The sequence below is a fragment of the Lissotriton helveticus genome, chromosome 1_1 (genome assembly GCF_964261635.1).
Source record: "Lissotriton helveticus chromosome 1_1, aLisHel1.1, whole genome shotgun sequence".
Lineage (NCBI taxonomy): Eukaryota > Metazoa > Chordata > Amphibia > Caudata > Salamandridae > Lissotriton > Lissotriton helveticus.
In genome coordinates, this window is record NC_136057.1 from 341805179 (window position 1) to 341826384 (window position 21206).

The 21206-nt window shown below is 44.6% G+C and overlaps 1 protein-coding gene and 2 pseudogenes across 1 annotated transcript in view; 2 read left to right on the plus strand and 1 right to left on the minus strand.

Annotated features, from left to right (window-relative positions):
• Nucleotides 1-21206, minus strand: part of LOC144807632 (protein mono-ADP-ribosyltransferase PARP12-like) — a 315778-nt gene that overhangs the window by 11439 nt on the left and 283133 nt on the right. The gene's annotated exons all lie outside the window — the stretch shown is intronic.
• LOC144823903 (putative C-mannosyltransferase DPY19L4 pseudogene) lies at nt 489-18418 on the plus strand (annotated as a pseudogene).
• LOC144824605 (putative C-mannosyltransferase DPY19L4 pseudogene) lies at nt 18520-19324 on the plus strand (annotated as a pseudogene).

Genomic DNA, 21206 nt, shown 5'->3' on the forward strand with positions numbered 1-21206 from the left:
TAAAATTGGTTTGGAGCAAGGTATTCTGGGCCCAAAGGAGTACGCATTTTTGCAAAATAAACATCCAAGGGTTCCTGTCTTTTATATCCTTACCAAAGTCCATAAAAATGAGACTAGTCCACCAGGGAGGCCATAGTGTCGGGCTGTGAATCCCTGATTGAACCTATCTCTAAATACATAGATTACTTTTTGAAGCCTTTGTCAATGACATCCCGGCCCATCTGCAAGATAATACAGCTTTCATCAACAGGATATCATCAGTTGAATTTGTTGAGAAAAAAGACATCATGGTAACCTTGGACGTAGTATCGTTGTATACTCAGATTCCACAGGAGGAGGCTAATCAGCTGCTTACATATTTTTTAGAAACAAGAACTAACCCAACTAGGGTGCCAACAAGTTTTATCACCCAATTGGCAAAGTTTGCATTGCAGAAAAATTATTTCAGCTTTGGTAGCGATTTTTTCTACCAGATAAAGGGAGTCGCCATGGGCTGTCCATTTGCTCCCGAGTTGGCCGTGCTATTCATGGGGATGTATGAAGAAAAATTCATCTACAACAATAACCCCTTTCAAGACTGTATTTCTAACTGGATGTGTTACATAGACAATATCTTCTTGGTATGGACTAGGTCACAAGAAAAACTGAGTGACTTCTGCAATTGGTTGAATGCTAGGACAGAAGACATCAAATTTAGCCTCAACTCTCCTAAACATCGAATTACGTTTTTAGACGTGGAGGTTTATCCCTCAGAAGGTAAATTGACTACAACTCTTTTTAGAAAGCCGACGGACAGAAATCGGGCCCCACATTATACAAGTAACCATCCAAGGAGCCTGAAACAAAACTTGCCCTTCGGACAATTTCTAAGAATCCACCGCAATTGCTCTTTCAAGGATGAGTATTTTTTGCATACTAACAATCTTTTTAACCGACTCATTGACAGAGGGTATCCTAAAAGATTGCTGAGAAATGCTATGAAGAAAGCGTGGTGGATACCACGTGAAACACTTCTAGAGAAAAAAGTAAGACCTCAGATGGACAGACTTGTGTGCGTGTCTACATTTTGTCCTAATTCTAACCAATTGAAAAAAAATCATTAATCAAAATTGGCATTTGGTCAAAAATTTAGATAAAGCCCTGTCACAGGTTCCTCTATTTGCCTACAAGAAAGAGAAAAGTATTGCTAACCATGTGGTACCTGTGGAGCTACCCAAGCCTTCAAAATCGACTCTTTGGGAGTATGTGGGCCTGGCACCAGTGAGTGGACATCATAAATGTGGGTCTTGCTCATATTCCTCAGAAGCCACGATAAAAACACGTCCCATGAGTCTTAGCACTCCCAGAACTCCTAGGGATAGTAATCGTCAACGCGTCAAAATCTGACGCGTCCGGAAGTAAACGGGAGAGAACGACCGATGAGCTTACAAGTTTGCAGGTATGTCGCTGTGCGCGTGGGTTTTATAAGCGTTTGTAAGATCGTTTAACTACTCCTACGTTGTGCTGTTACACTAAACCATAGCGATGCACAGTGGCTTAGTCGATTTCTTATTGCCTTCGCAGACAAAGGGCTTCATTCCTCTGACGTTCGTTGGTCGGAAGAATAACAAAGTCCAACGGTTAGAAAGTTCCTCCTGAGACAAGTGTTTCGGTATGTGACCTTGCGTGATTTGCGCAAAAGTTCATCTTTGGACCCTGACTAGGGGTCTGTAAATACGTATACACCCCCTCTTATTCCTCCAGAATCGCTCACGAACAGGAGGGTTGAGAACAAAACATTGCTAGTCATCAACGAAGGAACTCGAGGACGTGTGTGGAGGGCGTACTTAGAAGCTACTCACGAGACACCATATTGTGAGTCCATTTAGACAGCAACAGATGTGGCTATCTAGCCCTATGAGTGATGACGCCAGTGCTGTTAAGTTTATGCTTGCTTTTATTTTATTTTGTATTTACAGACACACTGGTTTCTTTATAATCCGCAGAGCACAGTAGGCTCTTTGACTTTGGTAAGCCGGTTGAAAACCGTTGGCGGTGTTTTATTGATACAGTTTGCTTACATCATTTGACTTGACTAGTAAGAGAATGTGTTTCTCTCTTTCTTTAGATTTCTTGGTCCTGAAGTTTGGTTGGGTTCAAAACGCGTCAACCTAGCGTTGTTTTATGTCAAACAAACGTGTTGAAAATAAGTTGGTTGTTGGTGCACTGTAAATAATTTCTTGTTCACTGTGGAAGCTATTATTGATATTATTTTGTGTGCCTTCCTAAGATTGTAGCATACTGTTTCTGTTTGGCTCATAGCGCTGTTTTCCCTCCTATGGTGATTAGATGTATTTGTTTTAAGTGTTTTTCTAAACTTCAAATTTGAGTGAAACAGTTAAAGTTTCTGCATTATTCGAAATTAATAAAAAAAAATTGCAAATAAAATTAAGAATTCAAAAACGTGGGTTTGGTACCTTTGATTCAGTTTCAACGGTCCTATGCTGGAGTATTATGTAAAGTTGTGATCAGTATTGGCATTATGTGTTGGTTTTGGTTATATTGGCTCAGCCTTACTGAGTAGAGTCAAGACCCTTTGTTGTTCTCTGGCATTTATGTAATGTAGCACCAAACTCAGTGGAAAAAGCTTTCTTCTCCCCTGCTTCCAGATGTTTTGACTCTTTGTCTGGGGAGTGGGGTAGGAAAAGCTACGGGGTTCAGTCTGGAGTGGGAGAGGCCTGGACTCCCAGAAGCTTTGGTGAAGGGTAATGTTACAAAACGGCTCGGTCTCTAAGGGCCATATAATAGCAACATGCTATGTTCTGGTTCACATAAGTACATGATGTGGGCTTCGATCACAGTTGCAATACTCCTTCAACCAGAGTCTCAATGAACAGGAGAAGTAATTCCGCCTAAGGATGTTTGTTGTGTACTCCACTGAAGGGAGATGAAGTTCCAACATGTTAGCCATCTTACTTAAACTAGCGTGGAAGGAGGAAGCCTCTGCCAGTGCTGCGCCTATATCAATATAGGGAGAGGTATCCAGCCCACTGGTATTCTACACAGGCAGCAAAACAGAGACATCGGAAAAGGCAAGTGTTTGGTATATGAATCCTTCCCAAAAAGAATATGGATTGTCTTGCATTAGTGAGGGTAATGGGATCCCTTTCCCTTGTATTTATCCTTTTCTAGGAGTTGCAGAGGAGAAGGAGGCAGCGGTGATGGCAACAGAGACAGCAGTCTTTTGAAGCAGTACAGTGCTGGTGCCAGTAAAGATGTCAGAAATCGCAACTTGATCAAGTGCTCTGTGATAGAGCAGAAACCAGGAGGCATTGGAAGAAACATGCATGGTGCCAGGGAAGCACCCTGCCAACGGTGGCGAGATACCGGGTGGAGCTCCATAAGGTCCCATGGGGCCAGGTAGCACACCAGAGGGAACTGACATCCTCCTAAAGCCTGTAAAAAGGCACCTGGACCGCACCCATAGTTGGGAATTCTCGGTTCGCCATCGAGGCCGCATAAGAGTCTGCAGCAATGGTGCTGGCGATACCCGATAAGATGCATACATTAACTTCAGGTCTCTGCTCTAAGGAGGTATCAGTTTTAAGACTGTGAAAACTCCAAACTCTGCCCTAAATACTAAAAGCTGGTTTCAATTTCGCAGTGGAAAACTTGAGAAGAGTTGACAGAAACTATGCTTCTAGACTGATCTGTGCGAGTGGTCTCCTAGTTGTGAAAAGGAAAATGCTACTTACCAGTATGCATCTGTTCTTGGCATGTAGAGCTGCAGAGTACAACACTTTTGCATTAGATCGCCACCTGGTGTTGAGCTCGGATGATTGCATGTTGTTGTCGTCGTGGAAGAAGTCTTTTGTAGTCACGAGATAGGTGACTCCTCCCTTGGACAATAGTGCGCATGGGCATCGGCTCCATCCTTAGATTGTTTTTCGCCATGATGGGAAATAATGGAGCTAGTAGAAGTAAAGAAAAGAGATGTCCATGCGTATGCATCTAAGTAAGATGAGACTGGAACAGATACAGGTCCCGGGGAGGCGGGAGGGCGTGTAGTACTCTGCAGCTCTACATGCCAAGAACAGATGCATACTGGTAAGTAGCATTTTCCGTTCGAGGCATATGAGCTGCAGATACGACACTTTTGCATCGATTGTGCAGCAGTGTCTCCTGTAGCGGTGGTGACCTGTATCTGTTGCAGTAGTTTGAAAGAGAGTTTTGAGGACAGCTTGGCCTACTGCAGCTTGCTGCTTGGTTTGCACATCAACACAGTAGTGTTTGGTGAAGGTGTGTGTTGAAGACCATGTCGCTGCCTTGCATATGTCTTCTAGGGAGATGTTCCCTAGGAAAGCCATAGAGGCTCCTAGTGTGCGTGTGGAGTGCGCTCTAGGAGGAAATGTTTTGCTTTTTGATAGCATATTTGTATACATTTTACAATCCACCTTGCCATTCCACCCTTAGAGATGGGGTTGCCTTTATGAGGTGGAGAGAAAGATACAAACAATTGTTTTGTTTTTCGAAAAGATTTAGTTCTATCTATATAGTACAGAAGAGCTCTTTTAACATCAAGTGTGTGTAAAGCTCTTTCTGCTATAGAGTCAGGGTTTTGCAAAAACACAGGTAACTCTACCGATTGGTTTAAATGAAAAGGAGTAATGACTTTCGGTAGGAATTTAGGATTAGTTCTTAGAACCACCTTGTTACGATGTGGTTGTAAAAATGGTTCTTGTATTGTGAAAGCTTGCATCTTACTTACTCTTCTAAGAGGTAATAGCAATAAGGAAAGCTGTTTTCCATGTGAGAAATTGCAGTTCACATTTGTGTTAAGGTTCAAAAGGTGGTCCCATAAGTCTTGTAAGAACAATGTTTAGGTTCCACACTGGAGAAGGTGGTAACCTAGGAGGAATGATTCTTTTTAATCCTTCCATAAATGCTTTAATAGCTGGTACTCTAAAAAGAGACAGATGTTGTCTGTTCTGTAAATAGGCCGCAATTGCTGCAAGGTGCAAGCGTATGGATGAATATGCTAAGGTACATCTTTGTAAATCTAAAAGGTAGCAAATGATATTCTGGATGGAAGCATCCAGGGGATCTATTTGGTTATTGTTGCAATAAATTGCAAATCTCTTCCATTTAGCTGCATAACAAGCTCTGGTAGTAGGTCTCCTGGCCTCTTTAATGATGTTCATACAGTCTGGAGGTAGGTTAAGATAACCAAACTCTAAGACTTCAGGAGCCAGATCGCCAGATTCAGTTGATTTGGGTCTGGATGTCCGATTTCTCCATGATTCTGCATTAGCATGGATGGTGTGAGGCGTAACTTTTGATGTAGAACTAGAGAGAGTTCCAGCAGTGTGGTAAGCCACGTTTGGCGTGCCCATGTGGGAGGTACCAGGATTAATTTGAGAGACTGTTGTCTGAGCTTGCATACTACTAATGGTATTGCGCATGCAAATCTGCCTGACCAATTCATCCATATCGCATTGCCCTTGGATAGCTGGTGTGGGAACCTGGCGGCGAAGGTTGGGCATTTTGCGTTCTTGTGTGTGGCGAACAGATCTATGTCTGGATGACCCCACTTGTGAAAGAATGGTTGAAGAACTTGCTGATGTAGTTCCCGTTCGTGAATCTGTTGTGTCTGCCGACTCAACAGATCTGCTATCTGATTGTGAACTCCTGGAAAGTGCTCTGCTAACAGGTATATGTTTTGTGGAATGGCCCATCTCCAAATGTTCTGTGCGAGCTGGGACAGTCGTAGAGAGTGTGCCCCCCCCCCTGTTTTTGTATATAATACATAGCTGTCATGTTGTCCGTCCGGATTAAGACAGCCTTGGCTTTTACTTGTGCTTCAAATGTTTTGAGTGCTAAGAATATTGCTAGCAGCTCTAGGTGGTTGAAATGGAACAGTCTTTGTTGAGTGGTCCATTGCCCTTGAGTTGTATGATGTAGGAGATGGGGTCCCCATCCTGTGAGAGATGCAGCTGCTGTGAGTACTATTTGTGGAACAGGGTCGAGGAACGGTCGCCCTTTTGTCAAGTTTTTGGTGTTCCACCACTGCAAAGAGCGATGTGTGCGCTGTCTACAAATACCAGGTCTGTTAGTTTCCCTTGAGCCCGATTCCACTGTTGTGCTAGACATTCTTGTAAGGGACGCATCTGCAAAGTTCTAGTCCAGTCGGAAGACTTCCAAAACTGCAACTTTCTAACTTTACGCACCCATTGACTTCTATAGGTGCACGCGTGTGCATTTAGACACTGCACCTGCATCCCGTGGGCCTCCTACGTCCTAACTGCTGTTAGTCCAGTGTAGCCCCAGCGATTCCCTAGGCCTTACCATTGTTCGTGACCTGGTTCTTATATCACTATTTTAGTATATGGTTTTACGGGCCACCAAGGCCTATCCATATTTGTGCAACTTTTGTATGTTATATTAAGTAACTTGTTATACACTTGTGCTCCTGTGCTTATAAAGAGTTATGGGTATCTATTTAGAAATAAATACATATATATTTTGAATATATAACCTGTGTGGTGTCCTTTCATTTGGTATTAAAAGGTTTGCATATGGTAAAACAGCTGGCTTCACATGCCCTCTTGAGTTTAGCCTAAGACTGCTTTTGTCCATGCTACCACTAGGATAGCTGGTCTATAAGGTTGACTTTACAACCATCACCATAAGGGTTGTTTGGACTGGTGCAAGGTGCTCACTAGAATAGTGAACATCATATACCAGGCCAACTTCTTACATTGGTGTGCAGCGGTTGGGATTTGAGCTTGCTGTTGTTTTACCAATTGTAATCTTTGATATCATTTGAAAGATCACATTAGGTACCATAGGTACATATAACAAAGCTTAAAATACTGAAGTTCTACTGAACTTAGTTGTTGTAGAGGAAAAGGCCTAGCACACCCTGACTACAACTCCTAGAGAGGTTCTAGTAGGTAAACACTCAGTGTAGGTAGGTGCACACACCACACCTCACTAGACATGTCTGGCACAGGTGAACCCTCTGGTTCTCTACCTGTGGTAAGTGACCTTCCCAAGGCACCCTCCAGATATGAGATGCTCAACTTCCGAGAGATTAGGTCATTGTGTACCTCCAGGAAGTTGAAACAGGGTTCCAACCCTACCATCAACACCTGATAGAAGTCCTAGAGGCTGCTGATCTTGAGAAGGCCTCTAAACCAGGTCCCTTAAATAATACAGGTGAAGGTGTCCCCTCCACAGAAGATGACTCCATAACCCCAGACGATGGTGAGGAAGTGGAGGAAGATTCAGATGGAGATGATAGCCAGGTCCAAGTCAGGAGGCTTAGCCAGGCTAACCTAAGTTTACATGGGAATGGAGAGGAGTTTCACCTTTCCAGACCTAATAGTAGACTTCTCCCAGGCAATAGAATGGACCGGTCTCCTTCCAGGGAGTCTCTCCTCTCTAATGCCTCAAGGGGTTCTCAAAGGGGAATGACTTCCCACCAGAGAAGAGAACATGATGCTAGGATAAGAGCTGTCCACCTTCAAATAGCAAAGGAGGAAACAGCCCTGGCCCAATCTAAACTTGCTTTAGCAAGGGAGCAAAAGTTAAGTGGATTAGATTCCACTGGTGGCAGCAATATCCCTAAGGATAAAGACAGGTCCTATAATCATAGAAACCTGAGCAAGATTGTGCCCCCCTACAAAGATGGGGATGACATCCACAAGTGGATAACTGCTTTGGAGAGGGCCTGCATGGTACAGCAGGTCCCCCAAAATCAGGGGGCAGCAATCTTATGGCTCTCCTTTTCAGAAAAAGGAAGAGACAAACTCCTCACTGTTAGTTATGAGGATGCTAAAAACTACACTGTCCTGAAGAATGCTCTAATTGATGGGTTTGGCTTAACCACTGAACAGTACAGGTTAATGTTCAGAGATACCAAGAAGACACAGACTCAGGACTGGACTGACTTTGTTGATTGTGACACTAAGGCTCTGGAAGGTTGGTTACTGGGAAGTAAAGTTAAGGACTATACATGATTGTATAATTTAATAATGAGAGAACAAATCCTTAATAATTGTCAGAACCAGTTGTTGCACCAACACCTGATTGACTTAGATCTGACCTCTCCCTAAGAATTGGGAAAGAAGGCAGACAAATGGGTCAGAACCAGGGTTAAGCAGAGACCCCAGAACCAAGGTGGTGACCAGAAAAAGGCAGATCAAAAGGGCGGAGATCAAAAGCAAAAAGACCAGAAGTCTTCTTCAGGCCCCCAAAATACTTCTAAGGAGGGGGGGGGTCTGAGGGGGGGGTCCCAAAACTCTAAGAAAAAGAAAGAAGGTCCTAAGAAACCTTGGTGTAACTACTGTAAAACTGCCTCTCACTGGTTTAGTGAGTGCACCAAGAAAGGTACAGCCCCTACCACTGCAGCCCCTAAGGCACCTGCACCCCCTAGTACAGTCAGCAGTGGTAGTTCCCAAGGCTATAGTGGGGTTAAACATGGGTACTGAGGTGGATCCTGGCCTAGTCAGGATTCCTACTCAGGCTGTCCTGATCTGTGATGTGGACAAGGCTATGTCCACTACTGTGAGTCCCAATACTTTGGGCAAGGACAGACAGACACCTTTGATAAATGATAAAGTGGCTCAAGCTTACAGGGACACATGTGCCAGTGTCACTATGGTGACACCTAACTTTGTGAACCCTGGACAGATTGTACTGGGTGATAATTACCTAGTGACCAATGCTAGCAATGTCACTACTACACATAGATGGCAGTTTTTAATTTCTCCTGGGGAGGGGTAACTAGCCTAAAAAGAGTTGTGTTAAGTGCAGACCTCCCAGTTGAATGTCTTTTGGGCAATGATCTAGAAAACTCAGTATGGTCAGAAGGGGAGTATAGGACTCATGCAGAAATGCTAGGTATTTCAGCACATGTCCTTGCTGTGACCAGGTCACAGGCCAACAAGTGCTTACCTGAACCTGTGCTGGATCTTGAAACTATAGACCAGACACAACCCAAGAGAATGAGCAAGAGGGTTAAGGCAGTGCCTTCCCCCCCTGCCTCAGGTTGAGGATCAGCCCTCCCAGGAGGATGATTCTGTGATCCAAGAGGGAACTGTCCTAGAAGAGCTTGAACCGGATCAGGTTGAGTTTCTTGGGACAGGGGGACCCTCAAGGGCAGATCTGGGGCAGGCTCAACTAGCTTGTCCTTCTCTTGAACCCCTCAGACAGCAGACTGCTGCTGAGGCTGCTGGGAATGCTCAAGGTACTCATAAAGTGTATTGGGATGATGGGCTCCTTTATTCAGAGGCTAGAGGCCCCAAGCCTGGTGCTTCCAGGAGGTTGGTCATACCTCTGCAATTTAGGGGCTTCCTTCTAACCTTGGCCCATGATATTCCCTTAGCAGGACATCTAGGCCAGAACAAGACTTGGGACAGGCTTGTCCCTCACTTTCACTGGCCCCATATGTCAGAGGATGCCAAGGAGTTTTGTCGCTCCTGTGTTACCTGCCAAGCCAGTGGCAAATCAGGTGGCACAACAAAGGCCCCCCTCATACCACTACCTGTGGTGGGGGTACCCTTTGAAAGAGTGGGTATAGACATTGTTGGCCCAATGGACCCCCAAACAGCATCTGGGCACAGATTTATACTGGTGGTAGTGGATCATGCCACCAGGTATCTAGAAGCTATTCCCCTGAGGACCACAACAGCACCTGTTGTGGCAAGGGCCCTACTTGGAGTTTTCTCCAGAGTGGGGTTTCCAAAGGCGGTTGTGTCTGACAGAGGTGCAAACTTCATGTCAGGATATTTGACTGCTATGTGGAAGGAGTGTGGTGTTAATTACAAATTCACTACACCCGACCATCCACAGTGCAATGGGCTTGTTGAAAGGTTCAACAAGACCCTAAAAGGGATGATAAAAGGGTTACCTGAAAAGCTCAGGCGAAGATGGGACATCATTTTACCCTGCCTTCTGTTTGCTTACAGAGAGGTCCCACAAAAGGGGCTTGGCTACAGCCCTTTTGTTTGGGCATCCTGTAAGGGGACCCCTGTTTCTTGTGAGGGAAGGATGGGAGTTACCCCTCAAAAAGCCTAAGCAAGACATAATGGACTATGTACTTGGTCTCCGCTCCAGGATGGCTGAGTATATGGAGAAGGCTTCCAAAAACCTTGAGGCTAGCCAAAAACTTCAGAAAGCTTGGCATGACCAAAAGGCTGTGCTGACTGAGTACCAGCCAGGACAGAAGGTGTGGGTGTTGGAGCCAATGGTCCCAGCAGCCCTCCAAGACAAATGGTCTGGACCTCACACCATTATTGAGAAAAAGGGAGAGGTCACCTACTTGGTGGACCTTGGCACCCCTAGGAGCCCCCACAGGGTGCTCCATGTCAATAGATTGAAGGCATATGTGGACAGGGCAGACATGGGCTTGCTCATGGCTACAGATGGGGAACAGGAGGAAGAGAGTGACCCTCTCCCAGACCTGTTGACTCAGAACCCTGATGATGGTTCAGTTGATGGAGTGGACTTGGCAGGCAGCCTCACTGACCAGCAGCAATGGGACTGCAGACAAGTTCTACAGGCCCATAGACATAGGTTTTCATTAACACCTAGTCAGACTAACTGGTGCACCCATGAGGTGGACACTGGTGACAGTCTGCCTGTGAAGAGTAAGATCTACAGGCAACCTGACCATGTCAGGGACTGTATAAAGACTGAGGTGCAGAAAATGCTGGAGTTGGGAGTAATTGAGCCATCAGAGAGCCCCTGGGCCAGCCCAGTAGTCCTTGTACCAAAACCTCACACCCAAGATGGTAAGAGAGAGATGAGGTTCTGTGTGGACTATAGAGGTCGCAATGCTGTCACTAGGACAGATGCTCACCGCATTCCAAGAGAAGATGAGCTCATTGATAGATTGGCTTCTGCCAAGTTTCTGAGCACGTTTGATTTGACAGCTGGCTATTGGCAAATCAGGTTAGCTGAGGATGCCAAGGCCAAAACTGCTTTCTCAACCCCAGGAGGTCATTATCAATTTGTGGTAATGCCCTTTGGTCTGAAGAATGCACCTGCCACTTTCCAAAGGTTGGTGAACCAAGTCCTTGCTGGGTTGGATGACTTTTGTGCAGCTTATCTGGATGATATTGCGGTCTTCAGCTCCACCTGGGAGGATCACCTGATCCACCTGAAGAAGGTTTTAGAGGCCCTGCAAAAGGCAGGCCTAACTATCAAGGCCACAAAGTGCCAGATAGGGCAGAGTAAGATTATGTACCTGGGCCACCTTGTAGGTGGGGGTCAGGTTCAACCACTGGAGAGTAAGATCCAGACCATACAGGACTGGGCCCCTCCAACCACCCAGACACAGGTCAGAGCTTTCTTGGGCCTGTCTGGGTTCTTCAGAAAATTTGTCAAGAATTATGGGTCCATTGTGACACCACTCAATGACTTGACTTCAAAGAAGATGCCAAAAAAGGTTCAATGGACAGTTAGCTGTCAAAAGGCATTTGATGATCTGAAGAAGGCCATGTGCTCTGCACCTATCTTAAAGAGTCCGGACTACTCCAAAGAGTTTATTGTCCAAACAGATGCTTCTGAGTTGGGGGTGGGAGCTGTGCTTTCACAACTTAATGTAGATGGTCAAGACAAGCCCATTGCTTTCATTAGCAGAAGGCTGACCCCTAGAGAGAAACGTTGGTCAGTTATTGAGATGGAGGCCTTTGCTGTGGTTTGGGCCCTTAAGAATTTGAGACCATACTTGTTTGGGGTGGAAGCAGGTTTTATTGGTTCCGGTGCCGTATTGTCGTTAGGAGTCAACGGTTTCTGGGTCTTTTTCGGAACCGGGACTTCTTTTGGTTTCGGTGCCGAGGGAGCTGGTCGTATCGGCATGTGCGGTTTGCTCGGTAAAGAGCTACCGGAAGGCAATATTTTCTTCGGAGCCAGGCTCGATGGCGTGGCTTTCGAAGCAATGTCTCGGTCTCGACTGGGCCCGAAGGCGGAGTTTTGACCTTCGCCTTTGGTTTAGGTGGTTGGGCTGGGGTAGGGGCAGTTGTACTCACGCGTTGACCTGATGGTATGAGTCATCGGAGTCATCTGCCTCAGATACGATCTGGAGATCATCGGAATCTTTCTCGGGGACACAAGGACCTTCGAAGATATCCACCGGTTCTGGAGCTGATCTCTGCATGTCACGTCGACGGGCACTCCGATCTCGAATGGTCTTCTTGTATCGAAAGGACGCACAAGCTGTGCAGCTCGACTCGTCGTGTTCAGGTGATAAACATGATTAAAACACCTCGTGATGGTCGCTGTGTGGAAATTTTGCTCCACACCCGGGGCATTTTTTGAATGGTCCTTTCCATGAGGTGTAGGTCTCACCGCGTGGATAGGCTCGACAGTCCGCGTCGACGACCGGAATCGAAGTGATGAGTTCGAGTCTATGTATATTGAAATTAAAGTTGGTTTTTAGAAAGTTTTGCGCGTCGAAGTCTTCGAAAAGTCGATTTTCAAACCGGAGCGGAAAAGTTGCATCCGAACCCAGTGGCGGAAAAAAACAATCTAAGGATGGAGACGATGCCCATGCGCACTATCGTCCAAGGGAGGAGTCGCGTATCTCGTGACTACAAAGACTTCTGACTACAAAGACGGCAACAACATGCAATCATCCGAGCCCAACACCGGGTGGCGATCTAATGCACAGTGTAAGATCTGCAGCACATATGCCTTGAACACAATGTTTTTTATGGAGGCATCAAGAGGATTGATGTTATTACAATAGATAACACAACATTTACATTTAGCTGCATAACAAGCTCTTGTAGTAGGCCTTCTGGCCTCACTGATGATGTTCATGCAGTCTGGTGGAAGACTCAGATAACCAAACTCTATGATTTTAGGAGCCACATTGCTAAGTTGAGTTCTTTGGGATCTGGGTGTCTAATTTCTCCATGGCTCTGTGTGAAGAAACTGGATGCGAGATGCAACTTTTGATGTTGAACCAGTGATCACTCCAACAGGGTCATGAACCAAGGTTGACGGGCCTATGTGGGAGCTACTAGAATTAGTGTGAGGGATGTTTGCCTGGGTTTCTGAACCACTAATGAGTGAGTGGGAGAGGCAGAACAGCGTAGGCAAATATCCCTGACCAGTTTATCCATACTGCATTGCCTTTTGAGAGCGGGTGTGGATATCTTGAGGCAAAGCTTGGGCATTTTGCGTTTTGGTGTGTAGCAAAAAGATCTATTTGAGGGAACCCCCAACTTTGAAAGTATGGGAGAAGAACTTGCTGGTGAAGTTCCCACTCGTGGATTTGCTGCCTCTGTCTGCTGAGAAGGTCGGCAATGTGATTGTGTACTCCTGGGAGGTGTTCTGCTAGGAGATAGACTTTGTGCTGAATGGCCCACTTCCAAATGGCTTGAGCGAGGTGTGACAGTTGGAGAGTGTGTGTCCCCCTCCTGTTTTTGTATATAATACATAGCTGTCATGTTGTCGGTAAGAACTAGGACAGCTTTGTCGACAATGTGAGCCTGAAATGCTTTGAGTGCTAGAAACACTGCTAGCAGCTCTAGATGATTTATGTGGAGAGCCTTTTGCTCTTGACTCTACTGGCCTTGAACTGTGTGATCTTGGAGATGAGCCCACCAACTAGTGAGCGATGCATCTGCTGTTAGAATTGTCTGTGGAACTGGGTCTATGAAGGGCTGTCCTTTTGATAAATGTTGTGGGTTCCACCACTGCAGAAAGTGATGAGTATGGACGTTTACCAACACTACATTGGTCAAAAGACCCTGCGATTGGTTCCACCGACTTGCTAAGTATTCCTGAAGGGGATGCATGTGAAGCCTGGCATGAGGACCAATTGTGATGCAAGAGGCTATCATTCCCAGCAGCTGCATATACATTTGAGCTGGAAGTGTGTGAGTGGGCTGAAACTGGAGAACTAGAGTCTGAATATTGTGAATTCTGGCTGCATTGGGGAAGACAAGCACTTTGAGTATCTAAAGTGGCTCCTAGATAGCTTTGAGTGTTGGAAGGTTTAGGATGCAATTTCAACACATTGATTATAAACCCCAGTTGGTGCAGTAACTGTAGTGTCATGTGAGCGTGCTGGAGACAGTAAGTACGTACTGGCTTTGATGAGCCAGTCGTCCAAGTACGGGAAGACATGAATGTGCTGTCTTCGTAGGTGAGCAGCGACTACTGCCAGACACTTCGTAAAGACTCTGGGAGCAGTGGTGACTCCAAACAGGAGCACTTTGAACTGGTAATGCTGCCCCGCTACCACCAATCTTAGAAATGTACGATGAGCGGGATGTATTGGAATGTGGAAAAACGCGTCTTAAGTCAAGAGTAGACAAAGTCGCCCTGCAGTAAAAGTGGGAGCACTTGTTGAAGCGTCACCATGTGAAAATGATCTGATTGCGTGTAAGAATTTAATTCTCTGAGGTCTAAGATCGATCTGAGAGAACCGTCCTTTTTGGGTATGAGAAAGTAAAGGGAGTATACGCCCGACCCATGGTATTGTAGTGGTACGGGCTCTATGGCTCCCTTTAAGAGGAGGGACTAGATCTCTTGTTTGAGGAGGTGTAAGTGTCTGGTGACATTTTGTGTGAACGTGGAGGAATGTTTAGAGGATTGTTGGTAAACCTCAGAAAATAACCAGAACGGATAATTCCTAGCACCCATGTGTCTGTAGTTATCATTTGCCAGGCAGGTAGGAATTGTGAAAGACGCCCCGACTAGTGTTAAATGGTCGGGGGAGTGTAGGCAAGTCATTGTTGCCTCTGTAACCCCCTCTGAAGAAACCCTTGGAAGCAGCGGGCTGATTATTGTCATTGTATGATGTAGAGGTTTTGTCTGAGGAGGTTCTTGGACCCTCCACAATAGGAGCGCCGAAAGGAACCACAGCCAGAAGGGGACTGTAGGGCTCCCATAGATTTTGACATTTCTGTGTCCTTTTTCATTTTTTCTAAGGACGGGTCCAACTAGGTGTTGTTTGTCAAATGGTGTATTAAGAATAGAAGCTTGAACATCTGGTTTAAACCCAGAAATTCTTAACCAGGCATGCCTTCTTAATAGCACGCTGGTGTAGACGGCTCTAGCCGCAGTGTCAGCTGCATCTAACGGGCACCTGATGGAATTATTAGAGATGAGATTTCCTTCTTGCACCAGGTCTTGAGCTTTGGACTTGTGCTCAACTGGCAGGAATTGGAGCAATTGTTCCATTTCATCCCAATGCGCCTATCAATTTAGATTCTTTGTCCGGTGGTGGAGCATCTCCTGTCATTTGAGAATTGGCCCGTTTACGGGCATTAAAAACCACCAAAGAATCTAAGGGTAACTGGATTTTGATGTAAACTGGATCTGATGGTGCAGATTTATATTGTTTGCCTATCCAGGGGGTGAGAATACGTGCCCAAACAGAATAATTAAATATGTCGTCCACATGTCTTAGTACTTCCCAAAGATCCACTCACACAATCCTCATGCTCAAGGGTATGCTAAGTGTTTCGAAAATGAAATCCTCCTTTAGTGATTCTTTGTGTAACTGAGCCCCATGATAATAAGCAGTTCTGCTTAATAGTTCTATATAGCCTACGTTGTCATCTGGTGGAGAAGGTTTAGCAGGGTAAAGATCAGGATAGTTACCGGTGGGAGAATCTGTGTTATAATCTCTCCAGGGGTCTGCAGGTGCAGGATCATTGTCACCATCCCCATCATTCTGATCATCAGGTGAATATGGTGGTGATAAATTATTAGGGGTTATTAAGAAGTGTTGTGTCTCAGGGGAAGGAGGTGATAGAGGAGGAGAAGGGTTAGTACCAACATGCGTCCTCTTTAAAGGAAAGCGATAAGCTTCGTCAGACTCAGGTTTGCATTTAAGTTGCAATTTGGTCGCGATGTGTCCAGTTTTGGGATTGATATACAGTTTCTTTTGTTACGGGTCCAGTTTTGAAGGCGGGACATCGAAACGGTGCACCTTCTATGGTATAGGAGCATCTGTATGTTTCGGCGCCAAAGCTTTCGGTGCTGGTATCTTAGATCCCAAGGAGTCCTGTTCCGAAGACGTTTTCAGCGTCGAAGGAGGTGGGGCTGTGCCGAGTTTCGGCCTCCACCCCGAAGGTTTTGGCTCAATTGGTGGACGTGGACGACTCAATTCGGAGCCGGAAGGCTTTTTTGTGTGTTTCGATGCCGAACCCGAAGGCTGGGTGTTGGAAAAATGTTCTCGGTGCTGACCGTGGCCCGAAGGCAGGGGTGGGACTGGAGCCTTTTTCTTGTGCGGATTTGGACTTTGGGGCAAGGGAGGATCGGTACTCACGATACGCTGACCTTGAGGGATGTCTTCATCCACATCGGAGCCTGACTCTGAGACGGAGATACGCTCCTATTGTTTTTCCTTGGCTCCTATGGCATCACCGGTCTCTTGTTCGGAATCTTCTCCAATGAGGTCTGGATTGGAGCCGGTGTTCTAGCTTTGTATGTCGCAACGTCGAGCCCAATGGTTGTGGAGCGGAAAGATTTACACGCGTTGCCATCCTGTTCATTGTGCTCAGGAGATAAGCACAAGTTCCACACTTAGTGTGAGTCGGTGGGCAGGAACTTCGTGTGGCACTGAGGACACAATTTGAATCTAGTCCGTTAAATCAACTGTAAGGCGGACCGACGCGGGTAAGCCCAACAGCCTTCCATGAGCTACCCGATCGAAAAGAGGTTTTAGTATTTAATACGAAACATGGAGAATGGAACTATGTGATCGAAAACAATACTGTCGAGGGTATGTGGATTGCACACCGAAGGGAACCAGAGAGACGTGTCGCAGTGCAGCAATCCTCGTCCGAACCGATGGCGGAAAAAAAAATCTAACAATGGAGTTGATGCCCATCCGCACTATCACCGAAAGAAGGAGTCAACTTACCTCGTGACGAGAAAGATTTCTTCGAAGAAAAACAACTTGCAAACATCCGGAGCCAACACTAGATGGCAGGTGTATGCAAAGCATGTGATCTACAGCTAACATGCCTCGAACTTGTACTTGTTGCCAAGGTGAACTGGAGTCACCGGAGCATGTTCATCTTTTTTGTCCCTTGTATAGTCAGTCTCGAGCTAAATGGCTAGTTCCACTTTGCAGAAACCTGGGAGTAAGTACTTGGAGGCGTACATAATACTGCAGTTAGATACATCTCGTATTGTTGTGTTCTGTATGGCCAGGTTCCTAATGGTTGTTGTGTTCTGTATGGCCAGGTTCCTAATGGCAATGTGGATTAGGCATGTCGAGTGTTCTCTTGGTAGTCTATAGACTACCACTTACTAGAGGGTCCCTCTATACAGTATTGTGCCACTTGAATGAGACCTACGTCGTTTAATAATTATAAAAGCTATTGTATTTTCTTTTCTGTTTTTAAAAAGAAAAACATTTTTATGGTGTCATTCTGTAGTCTGTTTTCAAATTAAATTCTTTCCTTTTTATTGTGCCGCTACTGAAATGGATCGACAATTGAGTATTTTAGAAGGTTTTACGTTGTTACTTGTGCTTGTAAGTGCTTTGTTTTGTGATGTATTTTTCTGATCTATAGTGATTGAAATAAAGTTTTACTGAACTGTATTTCTTCTACCTTGTACAAACCTACCCAGAGAAATTCCTCCATTCCACGAGGCAGACTCTTGAAAGGGAGCTCACGTTTCACAACGAAGGTGCCATGGTTAACTCCTTCTTCAAAGAAATGCTCAGAGTGTCTTTGTTTGAGCCAGGGGTGTTTGAACTCTCACAATACTGTATCAATGAAGTCTACAAATGTGGTGCAGCAAATGACCCTATATTCAGAACCAATTACAAGAGCATCATATTGGATCTCTGACAATCATAATCCATCTGATCTAGTGTATTTCGACATTTGGCATTGTACTCATCCTGCAAGGAATTTACACAGCTTCTTTGTTCGTCACGAGCCGGATTTTGAGTAAGTCCTGGTATGCAAGACTTCTCGCATGGCTTGGTATCAACAGTGCAGAAACTACACAACTGCCTGACTGAATTCCTTTGAGAGAAAATTGGGCTCTGCCATATTTAGCATTTCAAGTTGCAGCTCTTATAGGATATTTGAAAAACAACTTTAACCCATCGACAGAGAGGCTTTGGTACCTTCTTGTGAACGCTTTGATGTACAGTTTCATGATGATGTGGGAATCCAGTCACTATGTGCTTTTTGTACAGGCTGTTTTATTATTCTTACTCGATGGCCTATCATTGGCTCAAAAGGACAAGGTTTATGAAGTACACAAAATCTATTTATTCTCTCTCTTATTGGGATATTTTCTACAATTTTAGAATTAATTGTTAGTTTCTCCACTGCACAGTCACATAGCAGGTTCAATGCTTGCTAAATGCTTACAGACATACGTAAGAGAGGCGTCTTTACTAGCAATAATGGTGAAATGTTGTATTTTTACATGGCGTGTACGATAGCAGTGGCCTTATGTGTTCAAAAAGGCAGTTGCGCCGCATAAAGAAAATTGGAAAATGTTGAAGTTCCTTTAAGTTTTAAGTAAATATGCCACAGATTCTTTATGAATTGGTTGCTTCACTTCAGCCTCCTTTACAAGAGTCCCTTTTACGGATCAAAAACACAGTAATCTCGGCTTCCCTTCTACAAGGTGGCTTTTACAATTTGTCTACTTTCGCTTACTCAGGTCATTGTTTCAAGAATATGTGGCATGCAATTTAAAGATAAACACTGCATCCTGGATGGACGTATTGGAGAAAGGCCTGAAACTGTCGCATTAAATTCCTGTGGGTACGTTCTTGCTGCATTTGGTGTCTTCTCAAGAGCTTTGGATAACATTCAAGTGGATTCAACCAAAATCAATTGATGCATTTGCACAGGGTGTCCGTCTGACTTCATGTTGTCCTCACTGATAGGCACTATGTTGTATAGAGAGTTTACTCCTAAAGCGTAATAGAGATATCCACAAGAGGGGGACTTTTAAAAACCTGATACTATTATCCTCATAAACTGGATAAATTAGGCTTGGTCACTGCAATATTTGCTGGAAGACCTTTTCTAATGAGTGCGATTTAGCTGTGCACTGGATATTTTGTAACCGGTCTGCCAGAGTATAATGATGAAGACCTTATGATAAGAAAAAAGAATGTTTCTCAACTATAATGCATGAGGTATGCAGAGAATATATACAAAATACTGACATCATATAAAGCTGATTATGTGGTTAATAAGATTCTATCTGCAGCGAGATGGCCACGACGAGAGGCTGCTTTGTTAAGGATTTATTGGATATCGCTAATAGGCATGTAATGGAAGCAGACGGTGACAGTTATGACTACTCGAAATATGGATGTTTTGTCATAAGATAGTATTGAGACACAAAGCCTTCCTCGCCTGAAAATGGCTGCTGCATATGGTTACATAGGATGCTTATCTTAAAAAAAAAAAAGGTTTCCTTCAGTTTGTTGGTGACGTACACAATGGTTACTTTTGATTGATGTTGGATGAACTGAATGACAATCACTGCACACTGAACTGTGCAAGGTCGCCTTGACGTTTTAATGCCGGCAAATTTCAAGGTGACTGGAGTTTAGTAATCGTTCAATACTGTTTATGACTGCACTCAAACAGAGCTGTTGTAGTACCCATGAAACCGAGCACAACTAGCATTGGTAATGATAATCCACCAAGAAGTGAGCGACGTGCCAGGCTAAACTCTGCAAGAACCGGGAACCTGAACAGCACAGCTGCGCCTCACAACAGAGCCTGCAAATACCAGTCCGCACTGAAAGAGGGGCTACCATCAGAGGTCATCCATCTTCCTTTTCAATCTTTAACCCCTTCGACGCTCATGACGAGTTCAGCTCGTCATGAGTTACGCCTCTCGTACGCTCATGACGAGCTGAGCTCGTCATGAACCGCGGGTTTTCGCAAAAGTCAGCGCACAGCGGGAAAATGCGCCGCACGCGTGGGGTTAAAACCCAGCTTGAATGTCTCTTGGGTTGTATGTAATAGCTACACTGAAAGCTATACATCTTCATAAAGTAGTTCGAAGCCTACGGGCAAAAGCTCCTCCACTGAATCCACTCAACCATCCAAATGTGGTGAGACTTCTCCATCTGCAAACCAATGTTCCACTAGCAGGACTAAAAGAGAAAAGAATGCATCTAAAACTACTGAGGAATGGGGGATGGTCCTCCTGCATGCGCTTGTCTTTCCAGGATGTTTGTGATAGTCATTCTCACTGGATTTTGGCACATCTTCAAATAAAAGGTACATATAAAAGGCTGTGGTCAAACTGTTGTATTGAGGAATGTTGTCTTTGAAAATGTTTACGTTCATGGAGATTTCTCAAGCAAAACTATTTCTCAATGTCATATAAGCCTAGTCATATTTGGCTTTGCACCACTGGTGGGCAAGCAGTGTTTAATCCTTCTTTAATATGGAGATGTGACTGTGTGTGATGGGATGGCTCGGAATTAAATTCTAAGAGGAGTGACGCTCATTGTTCTCACAATGCTATATGAAGTAACTTCAAAGTGTCTTCTGAAATATTAAGAATTGCATTAGCCTTGATTTGACGGTAACACATTACTTGAAAAAATGCACTCCGAGAACAGTTTCTCATCTGACTTGCCTGTGAGAGCAGTGAGATGTCCTGAAAACTGCACAAATGCAGCGTGGCCTATGCGACCCTGTTGCACTGCATTGACTGTTGTGGTCCTGACTGGATTCTTAAAGTGCTCAGTAGTAAACTTAAGAAATACCTTTAACATAGAGAGGAATTGGATAGTCTCATCAGTTCATAAAGTTTTTATCCCAAAAAATCACCCTTCTCCATTTGCATTGTAAGCTCAAGCTGGCATACGGACATCGGTGGTATTACATGGTACAAGGAGATTTTTGGGGAAGTTTTACTTTGATACGCATACAAATCTTCCACATCAGATTCCACCTGCTATTTATTTATTTCAGTCACTCTTAATGCCTCACCCCACTCTGACTGTTCTTTATGGTCAACTTCCTCCAAATCTTTATATGCAAGAAATAACCGTTGTGTTAGAGGTGTTCAAATTAATTTAACATTTTATTAGCCTCTGATTCTTTTAGAATAAGATAGTTTCTAAGATGCACTAAAATTGCCTCCTAAAATGTTTATTTCCATTTCTCCTATGGTTGTCCCTGTGATCTTGTAGTCTGGATAGCTGTATATTTTACTGTTTTACATCTTGAGTCAATGATTCTTCAAGT